Source organism: Cavia porcellus, unplaced genomic scaffold (genome assembly GCF_034190915.1).
Source record: "Cavia porcellus strain 051 isolate PalLab524CR breed Dunkin Hartley unplaced genomic scaffold, mCavPor4.1 scaffold_9, whole genome shotgun sequence".
NCBI lineage: Eukaryota > Metazoa > Chordata > Mammalia > Rodentia > Caviidae > Cavia > Cavia porcellus.
Genome location: NW_026947492.1, coordinates 45,958,820 through 45,979,152, shown reverse-complemented (window position 1 = coordinate 45,979,152; position 20,333 = coordinate 45,958,820). Strand labels below are relative to the sequence as shown.

Below are 20,333 nucleotides of genomic sequence, written 5' to 3'. Positions count from 1 at the left end.
GGAGGGGATTGAGGTCATGAGTTTGTGATGAGAGACTGACTTTCTACTGCATTCTATTTTTTATAAGGGAATTATATTTTTCCTGGTTTTAGAATAATGTTTTATGATTATTATAATCACATACAGTTACAACAGATGGATTTACTAATTTTGGTACTTCTAAGCAAATATCTATCATGATAAATGAAATGTGTCAAAATAAGAGGAAGTGAACAGTTTTATAATGGGAGGAACCCAAAAAAACATTTACTGGTATTTCTTAGGTATTTTTTATGTGCCATGTACTGAACTAGTAGTTTATCATAGATGAAAGTGACACAGTTATACAGATATATTTCTTCATCTCTCAGTATCTGCAGGAGATGATTTCTAGGATCCTTTGTAGATAACAAAATTCCAAGATTTAATTGGGAAGAAACTCTTCAAGAGCAAAGAAACCGATGGAGGAAAAGAGAAAGAAAGGAAAATGGGGAATATATTATACATATGCAAAATAGTTAACATAGTTATATACCTAGTTTCTGTTGGCTCATTGAAAAATAAAGATTTGTGCTATTCTTGTTTTGATAATATTTCATGCCTATATCTTGTACTCTGAATAACTACTATGAAGATAACAATATGCAACGAATTAGTTATTGTTACTCTTCCATTAGCCTTTTTTTGGGAAACTTCTTAAAATTTCTCTTCAAAATAAAAAAAATGTCTGAAGGTTTTCATGTCCTTTACATTAAATGGTGTAGTTTTGCAAATAACCTATGTACTTCTTTCCATATATTGTAAATCATCTCTAGATGATGTAATGTAGCACAAATATTTTATTAAAATGTATACTGTACCATTTGATAAATGGTGAGAAAAATCTGTATCTTTGGTTTGGTGCAAAGTTTTTTTGGAATATTTTCAAAACAGTTGATTCATCTGTGAAGGCAAGATCTGTAGAACTGTAGAGCTCTCAGTATCTGCAGGGGATGGTTTCTGGGATCTCTCTCGCTCTCTCTCCCTCTCTTTCTATGTATGTATATGAAGAGCTTATGTATAAATAAATACATAAGTATATATTTATCATATATATAGAAAACATGTATACATATACAGGTATGCACACATATATATGCACATGGGGAATCACACACATATCTCCGTATAATCTTACACAAAACACACACTTATAAGTACTTCAATTGAAGTATATTTAAATTTTTCTTCTTATTATTAAATTTATAGGTACATTTTAGATATACATAATGATCACATTCATCCTAGGGAATTTGTACCAGTATATGATATAACTTGATTTTTTTCTCCATTCCCCTCCCTGCAACCCTCTTCCCTTCCTTATTTACAAAGCATTGTTTGCATTTTTTTCTTTTCCTCTACTTCATCTCCCGACCCAACTCCTTAGTTCTTCTTTCCTTTTGAACAATTTCTTCCTATCTCAAAATATGTTTTATACATTTGGTTCTTATTTACACTGTCAATTTCTCATTGATATAAAGGCTATATATGCATATATAGAGTGAATATACATATACATCTGTAGACGTATACACATGTATATATGCACATAGTCACACACTTATCTCCATATCATCATACACAAAATAAAAAGATAAATATATAATACTTCAAATTTTTCTAAACCTCAGTTGACATTAGTTTGATGTAGGCAACATATCTGGCTTTGGAGCTAATTTACATCAGTGATTCTGAGCAATATCACTTACTTGATCAATGATTTTTAGAATAAAGGTCTTCATACAGGGCAAGATGAGAACCACATTTGATCATTTGTACTTCAAAATTTATATGCTAGGGTACCAGATTTAAGAAAATAATAAAACTTTCCAAATGGATAACTAATGTGAAAGCTGAAGCAAACATACATGACAGGCACTGTGCTAGGAAATTTTCACATATTGTCATTATTTTTTGGGGGGAGGTTTCCGTGGATTGACTTTGCACTTGCCAGGCAGGAGCTTATGCTGCTAGGCTAAATCCCCAGCCCTTCACATATTGTTTTAAAGGTCCTTAAAATACTGTGGATGATCTCATTGACAAGAGAACTACATGAAATTCATTGTTTCTGACTGTAAGTAATATACTTAGACACGTACTCTGTACCTTCTGAGTTTCTGGCATGACATTAAGGAAGTATTATTCAAAGCCTTTTGATTCAAGGAGTTTAGAATCTAAGTGGGATGACAAACCCAGTTACTATAGACAAACAATTAGACAAAACTAAATTCATGGTAAAGGTAACAATGCCTGTGTGTACCCAGGATGAAATGATCAAACTTGTGAAGTAAAATAGAAAAGTGGTGTGGCAGACCTAGAACTTACCCTCTCCCGAGAGGCATGTAAGTACAAGTGTTATAAAAAGTCAATGGAGTGAAAAGATAGGGCTTTCTTTTCCTGTTACCTTTCTTTACTGCCTCAGTTACTAGCAGAACTAAAGGTCTGAGCGTTCTCTTCATTTTTGGAAAGAAGGCAGGGTGTAGAAAGTGGTAGTAAGGGAAAACAGTGAAGTAAGTTCATTGCCTTGCTCATGATCCACAAATAAAGAGTGTAACCTTCTTGAAGCCAGAGACATCGTATGTACCCTAGCAACTGTAACAATCACTGGATCCTGCTAAACTTCGTAAAAATGCATGCTGGGTGAAAGAATAAATTAATCTGAAAATAAAAGATGAATTATTTCTGGGAATAACCAGAGCAGTCAAAGGAGAGAGAAGATACCACAATCAAGATTCCTTTCATTTGGATGTCTTCCTTTGAGGCCTTTCCTGTTCCCTGTCATACTATTAATTATTTTCTTTTTGTGCATCTTCAGCATCCTTTATGAAGACTTAAAGCTTTTGCCATTCTTTACTGACAGTTTTTGTTCACATCTCTGTCTCTAAGAAGAATTATCTGGGAAAGAACAGTAATTTATTTATTTTCATATCTCTAGTTCTTAAAATATCATTTATGATGGCAGGAAATAAGGTGAATAATGCAGTTCCTCAGCAAATGCAACCTATTTATTATTGATGCTAGGGTAATCAGAGAACCCTGCTGTCCTTCAACTGACAGCTGGAGAGCTATTCTCTTTTCTATCCCATTTGTTTTTGATACCTGGTGTGCACCTTAGAGATTTTTTAATCGTTTGTATTACTTACCTTCTTGAATCCTTTGATTTGTTCCATTCTCCATAAATGTGTGTGGTGCCCTCTTGCCTCCTGTTGTGAAACTGCCTACTAACCCTGGCTCTGGTGCTTCTGCCCCTCTGTTGAGGCTCTGCTGCCCTCTAGGGGTCGAGTTTATCATGTACCTTTTAGGACTCAGTCCATCTGCCCTGGGCAGCGCAGTCCTACTGTAGATATGTCATGTTTTTTCTTGGCAGGATTCCCGTATCCCCCGAGATCTTTTGCCTGTGCCTATGGTCAGTTCCCAGGTTAGAAACCTGTGTCTCTACAATGTAGTCTGTTCATAAACATGAAATATAAATACGGGGGTTGTGGAGAAGTGAAACCTTTCACAAGTAGAGATTTGGAGCTGGCTTCCAGGGAGTTGCAGTGATCTTGATAGCAACAGGATTCCTAGCTATGAGTCTTCTGTCTGCATCTGGGACATTCATACATTATATCAAAGTTTATGGTATGGGATTCCAGCCGGCAACAATGAGATTGCTCCATCTGCATAACAAGCAGCGACTTCTATCTTTATGTGGACTTTGGGAGATGACTTTCTCAAAGAGATGAAGCCTGATGTTGCTTTTTGCTAAACTCCAATAGACAGCTGGTTACATATCAAGTGATGAACTCTTAACCATCTAATTTGTCTTCTGTTAACTGGGAATCATTGACCATGTGTGGAGTTTTAAAACACTCTCTTTCCTCATACATCACTGACCACATGTGTGTCAGGCGATAATTACCATTCAGAAATTCTTTGATTAGTTCTCAGACTTCCCTTTATTTATGTAATGTCAAACTTCCTTTTGTTTACTTGATCTCTGAACTGTCCTTGGCACTCCCAAATGGGTTTTCAAAAACCAAAATCTTCTGATTTTCACACCAGTTTTTCTAGCAATTTCTTAGACTTGTACACACAGAAGTTACTTAGAAATCTTGCATTTAATATTGCCAACCAAGTACACTTTTCTTCAAATTTGTTCCCCCTTATCAAGCCCAAACCCCAGATGTTTGGCTCCTTAACTCCTGTCATCATCAAATGCAGGTGGCTCTTCCTAACTGTACCTTTTTATTTATTTTAGACTGTTCTGAGATCATAGGTCATATTATTAATGTAGCCAACCTCAATTCTTGATTTCCCCTTTCAAATATCTCCTTGATAAGGCTGAAAATTCCATTGCTCCAAATCCTCCCATTGCCGCACAAAAAACGCCCAGGTTTCATGTTTTATTTTTTCCCTCTCCTTTATACACAATTGCAGTCACTAAGTCCCATCACTATACTTTCTAGTTGAAAACATCACAGTTTGTCCACTACATGTCATTTGTTCCCTATTTTTGCCACTATATTCTCTCTCATGTATAGAAACCAGAAAATTCTCTTTGATATATTAATTTTACCTTATAAGTCTTTTAAACTATTAACTTCACTATCAACTTTCTTGTTACATTGTACATTTAAACAAAACACAAAATTTGTACTTTATCTAGTCTGATAATAAAATATTAGTCAATATTTTTCTCTTACTTTTTTATTTTACTGCACAAATAATTGTTTTTGCTCTACAATGACATTTCTGTGTCATCTTTTCACTGATTCTTCTCTGCCTACAATACTTATCCTTTATTTTTCAGATCTATGTCTTATTTCTCACTTTCGTCTCTGTTCAATTTATTCAAAGAAGCTGTTCTTTACATTACGTACAAAACACCTAAAATTGTTCCCAATCTACCTTATTCTAGAATCTCGTGCTTCATTTTTTAATAGCGACTCTTGTTATATTTTTTATTGCCATTGTCTCTTACTAACCCTGAATTTCTATGGAAGTTGAAATTTTGTTTTATTTACCACAATATCCATAAAACTTGTTTGCTGGTACATTACATAGTCTCAGTGAAAAGTTCCAGATACACTCATGAACGTAGTCAGAATATTAAAATATTCCAGAATCACTCTATGTTCCATTGCAGTGTATTTGCATTATATCAAGTGAGAACACACATTTATATATGTAACATGAATAGGTATATGTATACATATGTGTGTCTGTCATAATTTGGTTAGAATTTGGCTAAATGGAACTTCTTATTTTTAGGAAGCTATTCCTATAAAAGATTTACAGCATTCAAAACTGAGAAAGGATATTTTTATAAAATGAATTTATAAAAGTTGAAAGCATATAAGAAATTTTAAAATTACAAGTATTATAAGGATAATCATATACATCATAGTATCTTGAAGGCTATGTGTGTTTCTATGTGTATGTACATGGCCATAGCCATTGCAGTGAGTGGAAAAGTCATGAATATAGCATATGCGTGTTTTTAACTGTAGACTACACAGTGAAGGAAAGTTTTATAAATGGAATGAGTAAGACAACTGGAGATGAGTTTCATACTTTATAAGTACTTCATGGCAACAACAATGTACTCTGTAACTCCTGTAAGGTTCATTGGTATACCACCTTGATTTACGAGTAAGAGGAACATGAGATAAAATTTAAAAGGCAAAACAGTTGAACTGAAGATACTGAGGGGTTTTGAATCCTCAGAATTTTATTTGTCAGCAAAAGTGGGGACGCACTGGATATCTTTTGCTTTGTTAGATATATAGATTTTTTTCTCTTGTGAAATATAGATAATTCAGAGATACAAGGATAAAGTGATTTGTATAGGAGTTGTGGAAGTAAAAATTAAGATTAAAAAGTCAAAACTTAAAAATTCTCAGTAGTATTTAAATATTGTTTAAATTGAAGACAAAGAAAAATTAAGCATGGCTTGTTTTTGAAAGTGGAAAGTAGAAAACTTGTTTTAATTAACAGAAACATGAAAAGAAACTACTCCTGAAGTGTTTGACTTGCTGAAGAACAAGTTCGGGTATACTGGTTGAGGTGATACCAGGTATGAAAATAGAACTATTTAGTAGCCCTTTGTAGACCACAGATAGAAATCAAGAAAAGACAAAAGATGATAACTAAGAGAGTAATGATGGTAGAGTTCTCCCATGGCAGAAGAGTATAAGGTGGCAAGGACCACTACATGACTGTAGAGAGCACCTATAGTTATCTAGGTATCTACAAGTGGCCCCAACCTACTCTTTTGTACCTGTCTTAACCTTTGTTGAAATACCTAAATAACTCAAACACTCCTAACCTTTCCTTCTTTTGCATACTCCTTTGTGGGTTTCTTTAATATATCACTGAGAGTTGGAATTCTATCATAAAACCTATTATTTCAACTTGAATAGTTCTTTTCAGAATAACAGGGAACAAATTTTTCAGCTAAGGAAGAATGGAGAGTATAATGAAGCATAGTGGAAAGTCCATGAGGAATGGGCTGATGGACATGAGTTTAAATCATCTCAGTCATAATTTAAGAGTATAATCCTGGACAACTTATTTTTTCTCTCTGAGCCTCAGTTTCCAGTTATAAACATCATTACACATTGGAGTGCAGTGTTGTTGCACAAAGTAGATAACATAATAGCACCCAGTCCTTTGAAGGAGCTTGATAAATATTTATTCTCCTGTTTTTTTCCAGTACAGTTATAGCTCTATGTCCATGAACTGATGAATATACAGTAGCTGTGAAATGACTTGTGTGTAGGTGAAGGTTGGTGGAAGGGAGACCCCAGAATGAAAACAGAAAGAGGTTGGCCGAGTGACTGACAAAAGGTATTGTGTTTTTAGTCAAGAAACTAGACAAAGAATAGTCTTATTTTCTCCTTTATTTTCCCATCTATATCTAAGGACTAAAGCTTGAAAGAAGGAAAAGAGTTGTTAACTCACAGAATTACCACTGAGGCATAGCTTTCTTTCATATGAAAATTTATGTTCTGAAAGAGATATATCTTGCATGTCCTAGATACGTTGCAGTGAAACCACTTTCAAGCAGGAGCAATTTAAATATTTCTTAAAACAGTATTAAAAACACTTACTTTACTACACAACGTCATTAACTAATAAAAAATATTGTAATAAAACTCCAATAATAACAAGTGATTCCACTAATACCACATAGAGTTTAAAATTCTCTAACTATAGAATTCAGGAATACCGATTCATTATACTAATGGATTGTTTTATATGCAGCTCATCAAATTCATCCAGATATCATCTTATGTACAGCCACAAATGCATTTTAATTATTGCAGAGCAAAACTATTTAATTGATTATTTATAAGCATTTCTTCTGCTAACGTAAAACAGCCTAGTTATATCACCTGTAACACTATAACCCACCAAATCTGAATTTTCTTTGCATTTACTTTCTATAAGGAAGAAATGTACTTACATGATATAATATCATACAGTGGTAAGCAAGACTTAGAAGGTTGATCAACCCTCTTGGAAAACAAACTACTACTGAGTGCAGATTTACCAGTAGGGAAGGAGCTAAGGTAGGCTTTATGAGAGACACTAGAGGAGACATTATGCTAGCTGCTGGTGATTGAAGGTTAGAAACCAGTGCCTGTGAGAAATTTATAATTTAGCAAAGAGGAAAAAATACCATATGAATGAATGCTAATCATCCTAATTTTTTCATTATACATTAAAAACATGTAATCAGATTATCCAAGTGTATTCAATAACTATGTTCAGTACAATGAATCAATTAAAAATATTTTTGAGACTGGATCTCATTTTATTGAAGAGGTTTTTTTGGAACTGTTGGATTCAAGTGATCCTTCTGCCTCTCCACCCTCCCATGTAGCTGAAGACATGTAGCATGATGTAGCTAAGAGAAAAATATGTATATATCAACTAAAGATGATTTCTTAATGTTATTTCCTTAATGGTATTTTTTCATTTCTATGCTTTATATGTTTTGCTTTTTTAAAAAAGAAAAAGAAAAAAAAACCTGATCGGTTCCCTGTGAGGAGATCTGGGAATCCAAATGTAAATATAGCTTATAAAAATATAGCTTATAGCGTAAAAAGGGAAAAAAAGTATTTTCTAGGTAAAGGTAAGAGCAACTATTAGTAGAGGCAGGAAAAATAATATGTACATAGAAACATACCAAATAAAGAAAGCTCATGGCTTGGGGTATTTAGGGAACCTTGCAGTTTGGCACTATAGCACAGTCTATGTTTGAGTTTAGTTGGAGGAAGACCAGCGGTTGGGACATTGGGGACACTGGTGAGGTAGATTGGTAGTGGGACTCAAGACGGAGAATGTGAAATCATCAAGGGGCCAGTCACTAAGGCTTTGGGAGCCTGTGAAGAAGTTTTGTAATTTTATGTTTTAAGACACTTATAGTCATTGAAGTTAATTTGAATGTTGGATAATGTGATCAAGATTGTGCTTTAGGAAGATAACTCTGAAGGCTTTTGGAACAGGGTAGTACACCAAGAACAGAGATTTAGGATATTAGTTCCAAAATTCTCATGATACATCATTGAGAATGCAAACTATATGGAAACTAAATCTGGGAAATGAACTGATATAAGGGGTTTGGGAAGTAAAATGTCAAGGATGAAGCAGATTTGGTTAGTTTGAAGTTGCAGCTTTTATTTGGGGAGGAAATAAAAGAAGGCTCCAATGCTAAGTTCTGGAGAGGTAATAATGCAATCATTATTTAATTTCATGCTCAAAATTATATTTTGCTCTGTTGACCTGTCTTACATATTAAAGTGACCCATATGGTCAAATACAATTCATTCTAAAAATTGACTTGAATACTTACATGAATTGAGTGCTTAAGATATAACTGTTGAATTACTATACCTACTTCTAAAATACATCTTTCACAGATATATTTTTTATTTCACAGATATATTTTAGAAATAGTATTCACATGTAAAAAGGAAAAGAAACCCTGAGTGATAAAAGCAAACCACATAGTGAATATGTGTCTATCTTTAGGAAACATGTTCTACTCTTCTATCAATTTTGTTCATGTCATTGCTGTCTGTATGAGGCAGACATTTCAGCAGAAAATCCAAATGTTCTTCTCATGTACACTTGCTGTCATGACTAAGCCACGTCATTTTTGGACTTCAGCTGGGTCATCATAAATGTGTATTCTGGACAGTGGCTTTAAGTTTTAAAGAAAAATAAAATAGAAAGGGAATAAGCTTGAACAAAATAAAATGGGGCAATAGATGATCTTTTAATTCAGCAAGAGACCCAACTTTTTCTTCTGTAGCTTCTACTGTTTAAACTTTTGGCTGGAGTACGTAGAGGTTAATTTTAAATATGGTAATAATTTAAGAGCTATCTGTTTCTCTTATTTATCTCCTTTGTCATTTATTTAACTCCTGCCAGCAGAGACCAACTTCCTACTTGCACTGAGCACTTAGGTACAAAATATTGCATGCTAGCTCATTAATTTTTATGTGTGGTAAAAGGTTACTTGCTTTTTTTGTTTCCCTCTAAAAATTGTGCTACTAAACATGTAACACCATAGTCTGGATTTTCATTCTTAAGTCAAGCTTTAGAGACAGCCTCATGGATTAGTGGGTTTTAGAGTTAGGATTCTTAAACTCATCCACTAAATTTAAGTCAACTTGAGCTATTCACTACCTTGGGCAAATTCCTTTATTTCTGTAACATTTAATGTAGTCATCTATATAAGAGCTGCAACACAACCTCCTTTTATGGCTAATATAAGAAATAATATTGAACATACCATACGCATTATCAGAAAATAGAAGACCTAAGTAGTAGTTAGTTGAGTTTTGGAGAATAAATCCTGGAATTGTAATCTAATGAAATTGAAAACATTTCTGGCATCAAAAATGAAAGGTGGAAAACAATGCTGATTTTTTTCCTAACTTATACATTCACATCATTTTTACAGTTATGAAAATGTGATGTCAGTGATGAGTGGAAAACCACTAGATAAGGTGTGGAAGTTTGTATTAGGAAGTTTCCTAATTTTGTAATCAGCAAATCAACTATTTGTACTGTTATTATAAAAATATGCCCCTGGTTCTTACATAAAGCAATCTGTGCAAACCCACAGTGGCAGTCCACAACCTGTTCTACATGGACTCAGTGCATCTTGAGTAGAGTGCTGGAGCTCCCCAGAGAATCCACTTGCCACCTAGTGTCTAGGAAAGAGACCTTGCCTGCTGACTGCTAGGGTCTGGGGAGGAGACTGTGGCGTGGAAGGATGAAAGGAGGATAGAAGGGGAGAGTCTGTAAATACTTGACACATAAGGTCTAGTTCTTCACTAACATTGCTAAGGATGGCTAGAAATGCCCTGGAGTTTAAAGGCTGTCTGCTCCTTTCAGCCAACAACTTGCCGTCTGTCTGGCACTTTTCTCCCTGGAGATACAGTCACAAAGCAGTGTCTGCACAGTGAATACGATTAAATGAAAGCCTCTGGAAATGTCCATGGGAAATTAGATAACATGTGCTTTGATGCAGAGATTCGGTGTTTGAAGGTGAAAAAGACAAGCAAGACATCAGAAGTCTGCATCTGCTTAGATCCATTGCAGCACATTAGCATTCTGCTAATGTGGCTTTGTAAGTTCTGCACTGAAGTCAGTTTGTTGTTTTTTTCAAGTACCAGCTGACATTTCAGGGAAAAAGATCAACAAACAAACAAAAACCTTTAGATTAAAACAGGTCCTAAAGTTAGACTGGGATGGAATGTTAAAATCAAGTTTTTCTTATATTTCCATTAATTAATCAATTAAATTGAAAAGTACATACTAGTCTATTTGGGATGGAACATTTAGTTCTCATATTGTTGTCCTTGACAGGCACTAGCTCTATGCATGGAGGAGAACAGCCAACTCCTACCCTGGACCATTTCTAGCAAAGGGGTGCACACTGAGTTATAGCCAGTATCTGGATGGCCCATGGCAGAAGTGCCCACAGTTCACTCTGAACCCTGGTTTCTTTTATTTCTGGGCCTTTTATGCAGTGCCATAATGTATAGTCCTGAATCAGAGCACACTACTGGGGTACCTAAGTTCTACCAACTGGGCAAGTGTTATCCTGCTTTCTTCAGCTGCTGACCAAGACCTTGGTGGGCTCCAGAGTGAAGATGGTAGGAAATAGCATGAGAGGATGCTAAGATAGTGAATAGTACATCTTTGTTCTCAATGGTATTGCATAGAATATATGTGCTAAGGTTGAGTCATGAACACAGTCGTCTTCTGTGATACATAGGAGTTTTGGGTGATGGAAAACCAAGATCACTTCACCTTGTTCTTTACCAAGATAGAAGGTGGTAATCAGGATAGGATCATTCATTTAAGCTCCAGATGCAAGGTGTATTAGTTTTGTACTGAAGCTGTAGCAAATGATCACAAACTCAGTGACTAAAAAAATTTAATTATTTACAGTATTGGAGCTGTAAATTACTGTCACCGGGCTAAAATCATGGTGTAAGTAGGGATGCTTCCCTTCTGGAGGCTTTAGAGAAAATCAGTTGTCTTGCTTTTCTAGGTACTACTAGCTGTTTGTATTTCTTAGTTTCTAGCCCCTTCCTCTATTTTTAAAGCCAGCAAAATAGCATTTTCAAATTTCTTTCTGCTCTGAATCTTTTCAGCTCTCCTATAAGGACATTGAGGGTTAAATTGGGCCCACAATTTAAAACCACTTTTCTCTTTGAGTATCCTTAATATATGTACTAAGTCTTTTGGCCATATTAATTAATATATTTGTAAGTGTGAAGAATAGGGTGGGGCCATATTTGGGACCATTATTCTGGCTTCTTCTGAACATACTATTTCAGTATTGTTCTATTCTGTTACTTCTCTTGTTCTACTTATGCCATCTAAGATTTACTCTGTTAATAAGCTTTGTTTGTTTGATTATGCTTTTGTTTTTATGGTGCTATTATGTGATGAACATGTAATGGAATTCTAACCAAATGACATCCCAGTCCATTTTCATTTCCCTGGTAGATGTGTTACTCCATCTGACACTGATGCAGCTGTTTATTTGGACCTAAATGTAGAGAGATGACAGCTGATCTCCTGGATTGGAGCTTTACTACAATGAGATAAGAATGTATGCTTGTCAGCCAGAAGAGAAAAATTGGATGAAGAGTTTAGATTCATTTCTGAAACTCTTATGAATTTTATGAAATGATTGGATTGGAAAGAATGTTTAATAATCCAACCACCAGTAAACCTATTAAAATTAAAATGTTATTTTCTTAGATGGGAAGGTGCCCTATTGTCTGTTAAATACAAGCCTCAATATGAAACAAACTAGGAGGAAACAACCACTTTTTCTGTTTCCTCTTAAAAGATTGTCATGCTACTGTGGAAAGGGCTTGGCATTTGGATTCAGAGGACCCTCGATTTAATCTCTTTTTTTGCCTCTCATCAGCTGTATAATCTTTAACAGATCTTTCAACCTCTTTAACACCTAATTCACATGGTTGTTAGCTTAGTATTTAAAAGTCTATGGTTCTGAACAGAAAGCTATGATGTGATTTTCATAACCACAGCACAAGCATTCTCAGGAGTTGTTAGGGCTGAAAATTCTATAACCTCACCCAGACCCACTACATGAGAAACCTTAGGGTGATAAATTTGATTCCATACAATTATGATATGTAAAATCTACCCAATAGTGTTTCAAACTTGGTCTCCTACAAAGTTACCAAATGTTAGTTGTAATTATTCTTTTCTACTATATTCATTTCTTTCAGTTACTATTTGTTTTGGATGAGCAAGGTCAGTAACAGATTGGTGTTTGCTCCTCAAGTCATACTGTTTTTTTTTCTTTTTTTTTTTTTCTCAATGAAAAATAACATAAAGAACAGAAACAGGAATATCGGCTGGCATTTAAGGCTGTGTCTCTTTAACTCCTCAGCCCAGGTTTCATGCTCACCTCTGCTGCCTGGAATGTGCTCTGGTGATGGCAGAGAATCAGACCCAGAAGCAGGCTTATGCATAGGAGAGAGGCTGTGACTTTGCAGTTACTTTTTTATTCTTTGGGTAAATGTAAGTGAACAACATGTAAATACATATTTGCTTCAATAAAGAGAATTTTGTATTATGCAACACATAAAATTTACCACAGTGATTTGTCATTTAATTTCTACATAATTAAGTAGAAGTGAACCTACATGTTCCAAGCCAAGTTAAAAATCATATGAAGACACATAATGCACTGACAAAACCACAATGGGAAAAGAGAGAAAATTCAAAAAGCGTCATTAAACTGAAAAAAGATTGAGTGCAACAAAAGAACGCACACAAAATTTTTTTAACTACCACCTAAGAATAAAATGGAAATCTGGAGGGTTATGTGCAACTAGGAAATAAAAATGATTCAATAATATGCCTTGTACAATTTCCAACGTCAAATATTCCCATTTCAGTAACTTTCTCAAAGAGTGAAATCATGTAATCTCTTTTTACATTATGTCACTAAACTGTAGAGTAGGTAGATTTAAGCTAAGATGGCTCTGTAGCTACAAGAAAGGAAATGATGTGTCATGGATTTGGACTTGGAAATATACTCAGTATTATGCTCATATGGCCCTGTGCGGTAGATATTATATTGTCCTTGTGTTGCAGAGGCTCAAAGAATTCAAGTGTTTCTTCTGGGGTCTTGGATTGCCAGCAATAGAGCCAAGATTAGAATACAGGGCTTTGAGTCTGGACTCAATGCCCTGCACCACACTTCCACCAAGTTTTATTGTGAGAACATTGATAGTCCAGATTGTTCTATGATGGCACCTTGGCCAATCTTGCTGTGTTTTGAAAACATGATGCCTTTAGAGTGCTTTCTCTGAGACTAAAAATCAGTATCAATATGGTGAAAATACATTCGCCCTGACTTTATTACAATATTAAAAAGGGGTACATATTTGAGAAAATGAGGTAATCAGAAAGACAGTACTCAAAGACAAGCACTATATCTGAGAGCTCTGAGACATACAGACTTGGTTTGCATTCTAAATTTTTGTTCCACTACTTATTAGCTCATTAAATAGGGGTTGCTTCACCTCTGTGTTCCTGCTATTAGTTTTTTCTTAACTATAGACAAAACAGTACTTCCAATTATGCTGTAGCATGTGAATTTTATGTCAGTTAAAAATAATCTAAAAATATTATGTGAAAATTCAATGAGGTAATGTATTACAATTAACAGTTACTAAATAAGTGTTTGTTGCATAAAAGATGAAGCAAACCATTACTAGCATTATAATAAAAGCAAGAATTATTTTTTTCTTCTCTAGCAGAGAGGGAGTACAAAGGGCAGATCAGTTTTAATTGGGAATGGCAATGAGAGGCATGCATCAGGTGTTGGCGAGGTGGCCATGAGCATAAAGACATGTGAGTGTTGAAAGAACGAGGCTACTAAAAGGAAATGGGCACAGCGGCAGGTGGGTGGCTGATGCTGCTTCAAGCTGAACTTTAAAGACACAGTGGAAACTGCTGTTTTGCCTCTTTTAGTCAGTTCCATTCCTGTCCTGACAGGCGTTTAACATGTCTACATCCCCTGCCCCACCATGCCACTGCATACTTGTGGGCTGTTGCTCATGTTTTTCCCCAGCATGTGTGTACTAGGATTTTATTGAATTCTCTGGTTTGTACTGAGGTCACTTAGCCATCAGTCTAGACTAAACTCAGATATCTGCCTCTTAAGAGCTGCCAACCTAGACTTAGATCCCTTAGCAGTACTTCTGAATTCTCTAGGTACATCTGTCCCGTATTACTTCTTACATTACAAAAATAAATTATTGGGTGTGCATTGATTTTCTCTATTACTCCATGAGCTTCTCAGAAGTGCAAGATTCGTGTCTTATATGTATCTTACTCTCTTAGAATTCAACAATATGCCCAGCATAAAGAGATTATTTGGAAAAACTGGAGTTTGAATTAAACTGAATTGAACCAATGTTGAAATAAGGATTCCTTACCTATTTTATAAAATTTCACTTGACAGTAAGTTTTGTACTCAAAAGGAAATTTTATTGTATCACGAATTGAAGTCACAACCTTGTGCTTGTACGTATTGTGAAATGGGAACTGTTCAAAAGGAAAGAGAAGCTGGAAAGGAGAAAAGGAGAAAAAAGGAAGGCTAAAGGAAAAAAATATATATATATGATAGTTAAGATACTTATACTACTAATTTCTATTAGTTTATTGAAAAGAAAGTTTTGTGCCAATATTTTTGATCAATTTTTTCATGCCTATATCTTATGAGCAACTACTTTGAAGATAATACACAATGTATTAACCGTTGCTATTCTTTTACTATCTTGTTTTGAAATTTCATACTATTGCTTTACTACAGTTTCTATTTAAATAAAAAATAAAGTAAAAATTTAAAAATATATAAATGTCTATATCTTCATAATTGCTAAAAAAAGTAAAAATATATCTGACTTTATTCTTGCAAATGAAAACTGGTATTTTAACACTGCTGAATTTCTGTATTTCAGGCAGTTCAAATATTATTAAGATTTCTATGTAAGATAAAAAAAAAAAAGAAAAAAGAAAAAGAAAATCTAATCAGCTGGGAGGTCCAAACAAATCAAGGAATTGAAGTGCAGTAATGACCCAGGGAGAAAGTTTTAAGTAAGTTTTTTGGAGAGAGAGGTATAATACTCCTTACTCACTCATTCTCAGTTTTTCGGAGTGTTTGTTGCCATGTATTAAGGGCTGAAATGGGGAGCAGTTGAATCTTTATGGGATTTGAAGTCAGCCAGCTTTCATTGCAATACTGTCGCATCTATTTACTCTCTGAATGGTCATGAACAAGTGAATTAGTCTCTATCTCAGCTTCATCATCTTTAAAATAGATAAAATAATAACTTCTATCCCATATATTGTTTTGGAAAGAGAAATAATTTACTACATTTAGAGAAAATGTCTGCCTACCTTATAGCAAGTGTTCAGTAAACAGAATTATTTCCTATCTTTAGCTTTTTGATCACTGGTAAAATGTGGCATCACAGTCCATGCATCAGTGTTCATCTTCTGTCTCTTCATTCAACGTACATTTTTTTGTGTGTGAATTGCCTGTGTGCCTGGATTTTATCAATATGCCAGTAACATAAAAATGAATTAGACCTGATCTTTTAAAGTTCCTGGTATTGTGTGTGTGTGTGTGTGTGTGTGTGTGTGTGTGTATCTGCATGTATGGGCACATATGAATCTTACAAATAAATGGGTAATTCTAACATAGGATAGTAAATCCTGTATAGCAGGAAGCACATGCTTCATTTTAACCTTGATGCAGTCTCAGAAGTCAGGACCAGATTTTTTTTATTTGAAAGAAAAAAAATAATAAAAACAGTGATACAGAATTTCACATCAAGATAATAGGAATCTAACTGGTTAATATGTTGTATATTGTTATCTTCAAAGTAGTTGCTCAGATTACAAGATATAGGCATGCAAAATTGATCAAACAATATAAGCACAAACCATTCTTTTCAATGAACTGAAAGAAATTAGTAGTATAATTATCTTAGTGATCATGTTGTGTATACACACACACACACACACACACACACACATATATAATATATTTTTACCTTCCTTCTTTTCTCCTTTCCCCCATTCCAGTTGGTCTTTCATTTTGAGTTTCTTTCCTTTTTACAATTAAAAGATGCAACTAGAGATTCATACTCATAAGTGAAATAAATCAGACTTGCATGTGTAAACATCATATTGTGTCCCTAATGTAAGAAACTGAAAAAGTAAATAAGATCCAAAATCTACAGTATGACCAGATTTTGTGATCTAGTATATAAGTATGAGTTAGTTATTCTGAGAGCTGGGTTTGAGATGGGACAAGTCTGTTTCATATCAAAGTGGCTTTCTTGCTAGGTGCGTGAAATGAAGGAAGTGGTAAGGCAGTCAGTGTGGAAAGTCAGGCAAGGACTGGCCAGAAACTCAGCTGCTGTATGAAAATTAATCACACTCTCCTTGTGTTTTCTAACAGGTGAATAAAGTTAGGCACTAAGTTGTTCTACCAGGTAGAGAAGCCGTGAAGTTTTCTAAACAGATATTCAAATGCTTAGGTAGTTTCTCTTGTTTTAACAGCTGCTTTTTAAAGTTTATTTCTAATTTCTGATGGAGTTTAGTATTTCTACCTTTGAGCTTCTCTATTTCCACATAGACTTCTGTCATAGCACTGTATCACTTTATTGAATTTACTTCTAATTCAGTCTCCTTTGGGAGACTGAGGGCACTTCAAAGATGGTTTTTATTATTTACTTTTGTATCCTCAGGAAGTGAAGTAGTGATTGACACAGAACAGGCAGGCATTTAGTGGAATCTTGATTGACAAAGTGAGGATTTAGGAAAAAGTGTTTCTAATATTTTAGGGACAAAGGGTCATCAGTTAAAATTTAGGCAATCAGGTCCACAAAGTAATTCTTTTCACATTGATGGCAGAGTAAGCCTGGTGAACTGCTGTCCCAAAGATCCATCTGTCCCTCTTGTATTTGTTATTACTGAGTACTTTTAGGGGCCAGGCACAGTGCTTAGCACTGAGAGAGATATGAAAGCATTTAACACTGCATTCAGTTATAGTGAAAGCGCTACACACATGCCCCACATTCCCTCTATCATTGGGGCCTGCCACAGTGATTTGCAATTGTCAGCCCTCAGTGAATGTCTAGAAAAAATAATAGCCAAGGAAGATGTGAGGAATATTTGCTAAAGGTATAGTATACGTATACAATAAATTTTCTAAGAGTCCAAATGAAGTACACTCTGAAAGATAATTTAATCTGATTTGGTTCATTAAGAAATCTTAGCACTGGAAGTTAAATAGGATCTAGAGTGAGGAAGAAGCTCAGGATTTTAAAGACAGACATAGCATGCACGTCAATTTACACAGACTAATAAACCTCTCAATGAAATCTACAATACAAATCATTAAAGCTCTGGTAATAGTTGGAGTATATTGAAATTCACACTGGAGAACCAATTTTCTAAGCATATTGCAATTTAGTCAATGGATATGGAAGGCTAGTAATTGCTTTAGTAGACAAATTAAGTGAGCCCACATGACAATGCTAATTAAGCAAAGTTAAATAGCTCATTAAAATAAAACTGGCAAATGACAGTTTCTAAAATTCAGTGAATGTGGAGGCAACAGCTCTAATGATTCTAACACCTGACTAGAATCCCAAAAGAGAGTTTTATCTTTTAGGAAAATTCGTGATTTAGAGTAACAGACCTCTGTCATTAATTTAGCTATGAAAGGCTGAGTATATTTAAAACTAGCCCCATGTCCTTGGAAATTCTGCATCTTGTAGAATGAAAACTTTGGACTTATCAGATTCAAGGCTTTATTTAGGTCAGAATTGGTTTTGTGTTCATTTGTCAATTTGCAGCTGAAGTGAAGGCCTTAAATGGAAGCCTGGCATTATCCAGTTGACAATGATTTGATGCTGCACCATGTCATGCTGGAAATTAGTGTCTAGAACCAAAATGTTAATCACAGGGACCTCTATACATTGATGGCATAAATAGCATGTTTCTATATAAAAAAATCTATAGTGACTCATTCCCATTTAAATAAAAATCTCCCATTGCTATTTCAGTGAATTGAATGACTCTGGGCACTTTTCTTTGTGCTCTAGGTTGAGGCAATTTAATTTCCCAGGAAACTGTTAGATCTATTAGAAGTAGCTGTCCTCTTCCTTAGGTGCTAAGAATGCTCAAAATGATTGTCTTTCCATGACCAGAGATAGAAATGGCCTTTTCCGGTCCTCTTCTGAGTAAATACGAACTATCAATGTGTCTTCTCTTTGTGCTATGATATTTCCTGATATGAGACCTTTAAGCATCAGTTCTTCATAATGTTAAGAAAGCTACTTGAAAAACATGGGCTTGTGTGCACTAAGAGTAAGAAAGGTTTGGAAAGAGTAATAAATGATTGGTTTCTACACTATAAGACTTTTCAGTGTTACTGCCAAAACAATGATAGTTTTTTAAAACTTTTGCTTGACAAAATAACTTTTGTTCTATGGAGCAATTCTTGAGACTTTTTCCAAAGAATACAATACAGAACGTATTCAGTTCTAGTGACCACATTGCATGATCTGAGCCTAAAATTGCTCTGTCACTTTCTAGTCATGAGATGATGTGAGGGGTAGTCTTCTAGTTACATTGGAGCTAAATTTCTCACCTGAAAAAATTGGAGGTAAGACTGCTTCTATTTGCAATATTTCATGTCAATTAGAAATATTAGGTAATAATATGTGTGAGAAGTTCTGAAAGTGACGGAACACATAGGTGGTAATAAATGAACCATTTTGGGAGATCATTCTGGTTTATAATTTATTTTAAAATCTCTTTTTCCTTATTTTCCCACCATATTTACTACCAAAATCACTGTTACTTCTAGGTGCTACTGCTTTCTGTGGTAGGTACACTTTCTGTTGGCTCACTACTACTTTCTGTGATTTATCCAATGAATAGCGTCACCCCTTTTCCATGCAGTTTCTTTCATAGGGGCTGATGAGGCTAAATTCACAATTTCCTGTATTCCTATTGTAGGCATATGAGGCAGTTTATGTAATAAACATAAGGGCAATTCTTACAGAACTCTGAGAAGACTTTCATTTTTCCTAATAGAAGGATACAGTACATAGTGTCATAGTGTTTCTAGTGACCATCATAAAATGCAGAAATATTGACACTGGCTTTACTCAGCCCACACTTTGAGCAGCTTCCCTCCATATTTCTTGTGACACAAGGCAAATGAAATTCAACAAATATTAAAGACTCTCAAAATGGGCTTTTTGTTATTCATAGCTTAAGCCTGGTTCTGAAAAGTTTGTCTATTATTTATTGAGTATTTTCTATGTGCTGGTACTTAACTCATATAACCACATTTAGCCCTCTAAACAGGAATTACTACATACTATTTTATACTTGAGGAAACAAACTAAATGACCTTGTTCAAATTCAAGGAACTCTGGATTTAGATCTAGTTGTGTCTCCAAATAGCTATATTTCCATTTATTTTCTCTTGGTGTATACTTCTGCAAAGGTGTACATTAAGTTTTGGAAACAGTCATTATAACCTTAGAGGTATTATTGCATTCTTCATTCTGAAGTGTATATTCAATATCCCATTTAAAGTGGATGGCTCATACAGTCTGACATTTGATGAGGAAGGGATATTCCTAAACATCACACAGAAACAGAATCCAGGCCCAATGTGGGTTTATAGCAGTACATTTTTCTATCCATTAGATAGAATGCAG

General features: G+C 34.7%; 1 protein-coding gene and 1 long non-coding RNA gene across 4 annotated transcripts in view; one reads left to right on the top strand and one right to left on the bottom strand.

Moving 5' to 3' along the window:
* The window catches only part of Grm5 (glutamate metabotropic receptor 5), a 478,225-nt gene that overhangs the window by 26,610 nt on the left and 431,282 nt on the right, over positions 1-20,333 (bottom strand). The gene's annotated exons all lie outside the window — the stretch shown is intronic.
* Positions 8,094-20,333, top strand: part of LOC134477674 (uncharacterized) — a 56,725-nt gene continuing 44,485 nt past the window's right edge. The window contains exon 1 of the long non-coding RNA XR_010049804.1: positions 8,094-15,678. This is a non-coding gene — a long non-coding RNA (uncharacterized LOC134477674). The remainder of the gene's footprint in view (positions 15,679-20,333) is intronic.